We start from the raw sequence: 9,281 nt of genomic DNA on the forward strand, positions 1-9,281 counted from the left end.
CTCCTGAATTACTTTGGTACCTCCATGCTAAACTTATAGCAAGACACACATCAAGTCTGGTACACAGCATAGCGTACATGATAGAACCTATGGCTGAGGCATAGGGAATGACTTTCATTTTCTCTCTATCTTCTGCAGTGGTCGGGCATTGAGTCTGACTAAACTTCACACCTTGTAATACATGCAAGAACCCTTTCGTTGACTGATCCATTTTGAACTTCTTTAAAACTTTATCAAGGTATGTGCTTTGTGAAACTCCAATTAAGCATCTTGATCTATATCTATAGATCTTGATGCCCAATATATAAGCAGCTTCACCGAGGTCTTTCATTGAAAAACTTCTGTTCAAGTATCCTTTTATGCTATCCAGAAATTCTACATCATTTCCAATCAACAATATGTCATCCACATATAATATTAGAAAAATGCTACAGAGCTCCCACTCACTTTCTTGTAAATACATGCTTCTCCAAAAGTCTGTATACATATGCTTTGATCACCTCATCAAAGCGTATATTACAACTCCGAGATGCTTTCACCAGTCCATAGATGGATCGCTGGAGCTTGCACATTTTCTTAGCACCTTTAGGATTGACAAAACCTTCTGGTTGCATCATATACAACTCTTCTTTAAGAAATCCATTAAGGAATGCAGTTTTGATGTCCGTTTGCCGGATTTCATAATCATAAAATGCGGCAATTGCTAACATGATTCGGACAGACTTAAGCATCGCTACCGGTGAGAAAGTCTCATTGTAGTCAACTCCTTGAACTTATCGAAAACCTTTCGCAACAAGTCAAGCTTTGTAGACAGTAATATTACCATCAACGTCAGACTTCTTCTTGAAGATCCATTTATTCTCTATGGCCCGCCGATCATCGGGCAAGTCAACCAAAGTCCACACTTTGTTCTCATACATGGATCCTATCTCACATTTCATGGCCTCAAGCCATTTTTACGAATCTGGGCTCATCATAGCTTCTTCATACTTTGTAGGTTCGTCATGGTCTAGTAACATGACTTCCAGAACAGGGTTTCCGTACCACTCTGGTGCGGAACATGCTCTGGTTGACCTACGAGGTTCAATAGTAACTTGATATGAGGCTTCATGATCATTATCATTAGCTTCCTCTCTAGTTGGTGTAGGCATCACAGGAACAATTTTCTGTTATGAGCTACTTTCCAATTCGAGAGAAGGTACAATTACCTCATCAAGTTCTACTTTCCTCCCACTCACTTCTTTCGAGAGAAACTCCTTCTCTAGAAAGGATCCATTCTTAGCAACAAATATCTTGCCTTCGGATCTGTGGTAGAAGGTGTACCCAACAGTTTCTTTTGGGTATCCTATGAAGAAGCACTTCTCCGATTTGGGTTCGAGCTTAGCAGGCTGAAGCTTTTTCACATAAGCATTGCAACCCCAAACTTTAAGAAACGACAACTTAGGTTTCTTGCCAAATCACAGTTCATACGGTGTCCTCTCAATGGATTTAGACGGTGCCCTATTTAATGTGAATGCAGTTGTCTCTAATGCATAACCCCAAAACGATAGTGGTAAATCGGTAAGAGACATCATAGATCGCACCATATCTCATAAAGTATGGTTACGTCGTTCGGACACACCATTATGCTGTGGTGTTCCAGGTGGCGTGAGTTGTGAAACTATTCCACATTGTTTTAAATGAAGGCCAAACTCGTAAATCAAATATTCGCCTCTGCGATCAGATCATAGAAACTTTATTTCCTTGTTACGGTGATTCTCCACTTCACTCTGAAATTCTTTAAACTTTTCAAACATTTCAGACTTGTGTTTGATTAAGTAGATATACCCATTGAGGGAGTCTTGGATTAGGGGGTCCTCGGACAGCCGGACTATATACTTTGGCCGGACTATTGGACTATGAAGATACAAGATTGAAGACTTCGTCCCGTGTTCGGGTGGGACTCTCCTTTGCGTGGAAGGCAAACCTGGCAATTCGGATATGTAGATCTCCTCCTTTGTAACCGACTCTGTGTAACCCTAGACCCCTCTGGTGTCTATATAAACCGAAGGGTTTAGTCCGTAGGACAAGGAAAATCAGAATCATAGGCTAGCTTCTAGGGTTTAGCCTCTACGATCTCGTGGTAGATTAACTCTTGTAATACTCATATCATCAAGATCAATCAAGCAGGACGTAGGGTATTACCTCCATCGAGAGGGCCCGAACCTGGGTAAACATTGTGTCCCCTGCCGCCTGTTACCATCCGCCTTAGACGCACAGTTCGGGACCCCCTACCCGAGATCCGCCGGTTTTGACACCGACATTGGTGCTTTCATTGAGAGTTCCACTGTGTCGTCGCCATAAGGCTTGATGGCTTATTCGATCATCGGCAACGATGCGATCTAGGGTGAGTTTTTTCTCCCCGGACAGATCTTCGTATTCGGCGGCTTTGTACCGCGGGCCAACTCGCTTGGCCATCTGGAGCAGATCGAGATCTACGCCCCTGGCCATCAGGTCAGGTTTGGAAGCTTAAACTACACTGCCGACATCCACAGAGACTTGATCTTCGACGGATTCGAGCCCATGTCAGGTGTGCCGCACAGTCTCGACAAGCATGACTTAGCTCTGCCGTCGGACAGTGTTCGGGAGATCACACCTCTGGCTACTCCAGCCTTCGATCCGGAGCAGATTGTGCCGTCTGAGGACGTGTGGATAGACCCCACCACGGAGGCCGCACACTCAATGGCGATAGAGCCGAATACTGACTTCACCCCCTATGAGACCTGTGTTGCCAGACCCTTGGATTAATCCCTGGCCATAGGCTCTGAACCGCCGCATCCGTGCCTATCGAATCTGATTAGGCACCGATCATGGAGTTCACCTCCGCGGATATCTTTCAGCATTCGCCCTTGGGCGACTTGCTAAACTCATTGAAATCTCTCTCCTTGACAGGAGACCCTTGGCCGAACTATGTCCGGCTTGAGTGGGAAGCGGACGATGAAGAAATTCATCCCCCACCCACCACCCACTTAATAGCCACTGTCGACGACTTAACCGACATGCTTGATTTCGGCTCCGAAGACATCGACGGTATGGACGACGATGTAGGAGAAGAACAGGAACCACCGCCCACAGGGCGCTGGACTGCCACCTCATCATATGATATATACATGGCGGACACCCCCAAAGAAAGCGATGGCAATAAGGCAACAGAGGATAATCCCCCCGAGAAGCAATTTAAGCACCGGCGTCTACGGCGCCGCTCTAAGCCCCGCTGAGGGAGTCCTGTATTAGGGGGTCCTCGGACAGCCGGACTATGTACTTTGGCCGGACTGTTGGACTGTGAAGATACAAGATTGAAGACTTCGTCCCCTGTCCGGATGGGACTGTCCTTTGCGTGGAAGGCAAGCTTGACGATTCGGATATGTAGATCTCCTCCCTTGTAACTGACTCTGTGTAACCCTAGCCCCTCCGGTGTCTATATAAACCGGAGGGTTTTAGTCTGTAGGACAACAACAATCATACCATAGGCTAGCTTCTAGGGTTTAGCCTCTCCGATCTCGTGGTAGATCAACTCTTGTAATACCCATATCACCAAGATCAATCAAGCAGGACGTAGGGTATTACCTCCATCGAGAGGGCCCGAACCTGGGTAAACATTGTGTCCCCCGCCTCCTGTTACCATCCGCCTTAGACGCACAGTTCGGGACCCCCTACCCGAGATCTGCCGGTTTTGACACCAACATTGGTGCTTTCATTGAGAGTTCCACTTTGTCGTCATCATAAGGCTTGATGGCTCCTTCGATTATCGGCAACGATGCGATCCAGGGTGAGGTTTTCCTCCCCGGACAGATCTTCGTATTCGGAGGCTTCGTGCCGCGGGCCAACTCGCTCGGCCATATGGAGCAGATCGAGAGCTACACCCATGGCCATCAGGTCAGGTTTGGAAGCTTGAACTATACCGCCGACATCTGTGGAGACCTGATCTTCGACGGATTCGAACCCATGTCAGGTATGCCGCACAGTCACGATGAGCATGATTTAGCTCTGCCATCGGACAGTGTTCGGGAGATCACACCTGTAACTACTCCGGCCCTCAATCCGGAACAGATCGCGCCGTCCGAGGACGGGTGGATGGACCCCGCCACGGAGGCCGCACACTCAGCGGCGATAGAGCCGAATACTGACTTCACCTCCTATGAGACCTGTGTTGCCGGACACTCGGATTCGTCCCCGGCAACAGACTCTGAACTGCTCGCGTCCGTGCCCATCCAATCTGATTGGGCACCGATCATGGCGTTCACCTCCGCTGATATCTTTCAGCACTCGCCCCTAGGCAATGTGCTAAACTCATTACGGTCTCTCTCCTTGTCAAGAGACCCTTGGCCGAACTATGTCCGGCTCGAGTGGGAAGCGGACGGCAAAGAAATTCGTTCCCCACCCACCACCCACTTGGTAGCCACTGTCGATGACCTAACCGACATGCTCGACTTCGACTCCGAAGACATCGACGGTATGGACGACGATGCGGGAGACGAACAGGAACCACCGCCCACAGGGCGCTGGACTGCCACCTCATCGTATGATATATACGTGGTGGACACCCCCAAAGAAAGTGATGGCAATAAGGCAACGGAGGATAATCCCCCCGAGAAGCAATCCAAGAACCGGCGTCATCGGCGCCGCTCTAAGTCTCGCCATAGCAAAAACAGTGATACCGGCACAGGAGACAATAACGCTGCAAATAGTGCCGAAGACGAAGACAATCCCCTCCAGCGAGGCTTTAAGCAGGAGGATGGCAAGCCAGCCCCAAGGAACAGGCAGCAGACGGAGAATCAGAGGATGACAATTACATGCCTCTCTCCACAGAAGAGGTGAGCCTCGGTGACGAAGAATTTATCGTGCCTGAGGATCCCGTCGAACAGGAGCGCTTCAAGCGCCGGCTTATTGCCACAGCAAAAAGGCTGAAGAAAAAGCAACAACAGCTTCAAGCTGAGCAAGATCTGCTAGCAGATAGATGGACTGAGGTCCTGGCAGCCGAAGAACACGAACTCAAGCGCCCAATCAAAAGTTTCCCAAAGCGCAGGTTGCTACCCCAATTTGAAGAGGAAGCATTAAAGTCTGCGCTTCCAGCGTATGATGCGGCAGACCGGCCACCTTGTGGCCGTGACAAAGTGGCATATAAGCCCGAAGTCCAGCCCACACCCCGTCGCCAGTCAATCAAAAATAGCAAGGCCTGAGGTAACACGGAGGACCTGCGAGACGTATTGGAAAACAAAGCAGGACACAAAAGATCGATCTTCGGATCACGAGGGCGCGCCCCAACACATGACGATGACCATCATGCCGGATATACCAAAAACAAATCCGGCCGGGCCGAACATAGCAGACAAGACTCGTACGAACTACGTCGTGACATAGCCCGGCACAGAGGCGCCGCACACCCCCTATGCTTCACTGATGAAGTAATGGACCATGAATTCCCAGAAGGGTTTAAATCCGTGAACATTGAATCATACGATGGTACTACTGACCCCCCGGTATGGATCGAGGATTTCTTCCTCCATATTCACATGGCCCGCGGGGATGATCTACACGCCATCAAGTATCTCCCATTGAAACTCAAAGGACCGGCTCGGCATTGGCTGAATAGCTTGCCAACAAACTCCATCGGAAGTTGGGGGAACCTGGCAGACGCATTCCTGGATAACTTCCAGGGCACATATATGCGACCACCGAATGCTGATGATTTGAGTCACATAACACAACAGCCCGGAGAGTCAGCCAAGAAATTCTGGACCCGGTTCCTAACCAAAAAGAACCAAATTGTGGACTGTCCGGATGCCAAAGCCCTAGCGGCCTTTAAACATAACATCTGTGATGAGTGGCTCGCCCGACATCTCGGCCAAGAGAAGCCAAGGTCCATGGCAGCCCTCACGACACTCATGACCCGCTTCTGCGCGGGCGAGGATAGCTGGTTGGCTCATAGCAACAACACAGCAAGCAGCACTGGCAAATCAGAGGCCAGAGATAGCAACGGCAAACCCCGGCGCAACAAACACAAATGCCGCAAACATGGTGAAAGCGCCGAAGACACGGCAGTCAATGCCGGATTTAATAGCTCTAAGTCCGGTCAGCGGACAGGGCCACTCAAAAAGGACAATTCGGGTCCGTCCAGTTTGGACTGCATACTCGACCGTCCATGCCAAATTCATGGCAAACCAGGAACACCAGCCAATCATACCAACAGAGAATGTTGGGTCTTCCAACAAGCTGGCAGGTTAGGCGCCAAAAACAAAGATAAGGGGTCTCATAGCGACGACAGCGACGAGGAGCCCAGATCACCGAATAGAGGAGGAAAAAAGAAATCTCTCCAGCAAATCCAAACGGTGAATATGGTAAACTCCACCGACACTCCCAACCCGGACCGGATGCACACCCTTAGGGATGTCGACCTAATGAAACCAGTCAGCCCGCAATACAAACTAGGGCCGATCACCTTCAACCAAATGGACTGTCCAGTCAACACCAGTCACGGCTATCCAGCCGCACTAGTCCTCAACCCAATAATTGACGGGTTCCACCTCACACGAGTTCTTATGGACGGAGGCAGCAGTCTAAATCTGCTTTACCAGGACACAGTGCGCAAGATGGGCATCGATCATTCGATGATCAAACCCACTAAAGCCACATTTAGAGGTATTATACCAGGTGTGGAGGCCAGCTGTACCGGCTCCATCGCCCTGGAGGTAGTCTTCGGATTACCAGACAATTACCGTGCCAAAGAGTTAATCTTCGACATCGTCCCCTTTTGCAGTGATTATCAGGCACTGCTCGGGCGAACTACGTTCGCTCGATTCAATGCGGTGCCACATTATGCCTACCGTAAACTCAAGATGCCCGGTCCGCGCAGCATCATCACGGTTAATGGCGACGCCGAACTCTCCCTCGGTACCACAGAGTATGCCGCCGCTTTAACAGCAGAAGCAATGGAGGGCACCTTTCAGTCAAATCTTGAGTCGACGGCTAAAACCCTGGACACATTCAAAGTAGTCCGAACTACTTCACGGCAGGATAGCCCGGATCGTCCAGGGCTCAACTAAACATTTCGGCGAAGTCCAGAACATGCCACATATCGCGGCTTAACCGCTCTCCGGCACACAAATATTTCTTACATTTCCCTTGCAGGCTCACCTTTGCGCAGACCGGGACCGGTGACATGGTACCAGCTCGAACGCACAAGGGAATCTTTAGATATTCCTCGCGACGTCCATTCGACTCTATTTGTGTGCACACATCTTCTTCCTCCCCGGTCCCAGCAGGTTCCACAGTCATATTCCCCTTTTTATCGCATTACCCGTAGTCATACGCTTTGACGTATTGTTCAAATACAACATGTTGATTTATATGACACTTATTTGCTGTTATTTCTTATTGAAACTCTTTTGTTAAGTGGCATCCGTACACCGTGATATGCCTTTTCCAGGGACTTCGTTTTACCCATAATACGACAATAAAGTCCGAACACCTTCACGGAAGTTCGGCACCCTGAACTTATAGCATTATATGCATCAGCTCCGAATCATGTCTTGGGTCAAATGTTGGGTTTGCCCGGGTCCCATGTTTTGCTGCCTTACGTTCCGCTATATTGGCACAGGGAGAACTACTGAGATTGTGTCTCGGTTCTTCCGGACGAGCACCTCAGTAGAGAAAGCCGAAAACTGACTGTCATGATACGGCGAGAGCTGGTCAGCTGTTCGAGAGGTTGTAAAATCTTTAAGGATTTCTCCCGCATAATGCCATAACCAATGCAACGTGCGATGGATCGGTTCTTCTTCAGATCAGGTGCCTATAGGGCCCCTCGTGCAGTCTTCCAAACACCAGGGGCTGCGCCTACCTTCCTAATGCTCCTATGGCTAAGTGAGAATGATAAAGCCCTATAGTCCGATTGCCTGGTTCGCTGTGCTGAACACCTCCTTCAAAGGACCCAACACTGGGGTAAAGAGTGATCGGGTGTATGCCGAACATCCTCGTATTTCTTACGAGGGGGCAGAAGCCGACGACTGGCCAATTCTTAGGTTTAATATATAAAACGGCCACGCATGAGGGTAAACTTTTACAACAGGCAATAAATAATAGAAATGACCATGTTCACACATTACAAAGGACAACATGACTATATTTATGGAAATACAATGTCCTTGGTGCATTGCTCCGCCGCAAGGCAGGATCCTTTCAGGACACTTTCATAACACAATTCGGGCTTGCGGTGCTCCTTTCCCTCTGGCAGTCCCTCGGTCATCAGCTTTTCAGCATCCATCTTCCCCCAGTGCACCTTTGCGCGGGCAAATGCCATTCGTGCACCTTCTATGCAGATCGACCGCTTGATGACGTCAAGTCGAGGGCAGGAACTAACAAGCCGCTTCACGAGTCCGAAGTAGCTACCTGGAATCGGCTCGACGGGCCATAGCCGGATAATCAAATCCTTCATGGCTAGTTCGGCCGCCTTATGCAGTTCGATCAACTGTTTTAGTTGATCGGTAAAAGGCACCGGATAATTCAGTGCCAGATACTGCGACCAGAAGAGCTTATCCACAATATTCCCCTCTTCAGCTCGGTAGAATTGGGCGGCATCTGATATGCTGCGAGGAAGTTCCGCAAATATGATACGTCTCCAACGTATCTATAATTTTTGATTGCTCCATGCTATATTATCTACTGTTTTGGGCAATATTGGGCTTTATTTTCCACTTTTATATTATTTTTGGGACTAACCTATTAACCGGAGGCCCAACCCAGATTTGCTGTTTTATGCCTATTTCAGTGTTTTAAAGAAAAGGAATATCAGACAGAGTCGAAATGGAACGAAATCAACTAGAGAAGTTATTTTTGGAATGAAAGCCACCCGATGGACTTGGACCCCATGTCAAGGAAGGAACGAGGTGCTCACGAGGGTGGGGGGAGCGCCCCCCCTAGGACGCGCCCCCTGTCTCGTGGGGCCCTCGTGGCTCCCCTGACGTACTTCTTCCGCCTACATAACTCCACGTACCCTAAAACTTCCAGAATATACAATAGATCGGGAGTTCCGCAGCCAGAAGCCTCCGTAGCCACCGAAAGCCAATCTAGACCCGTTCCGACACCCTGCCGAAGGGGGCAATCCCTCTCCGGTGGCTATCTTCATCATCCCGGTGCTCTCCATGACGAGGAGGGAGTAGTTCTCCCTCGGGGCTGAGGGTATGTACCAGTAGCTATGTGTTTGAACTCTCTCCCTCGTGTTCTTGAGATGATACGATCTTGATGTA

This window comes from Triticum urartu, chromosome 6 (genome assembly GCF_003073215.2).
Source record: "Triticum urartu cultivar G1812 chromosome 6, Tu2.1, whole genome shotgun sequence".
In the NCBI taxonomy this organism is placed as follows: domain Eukaryota; kingdom Viridiplantae; phylum Streptophyta; class Magnoliopsida; order Poales; family Poaceae; genus Triticum; species Triticum urartu.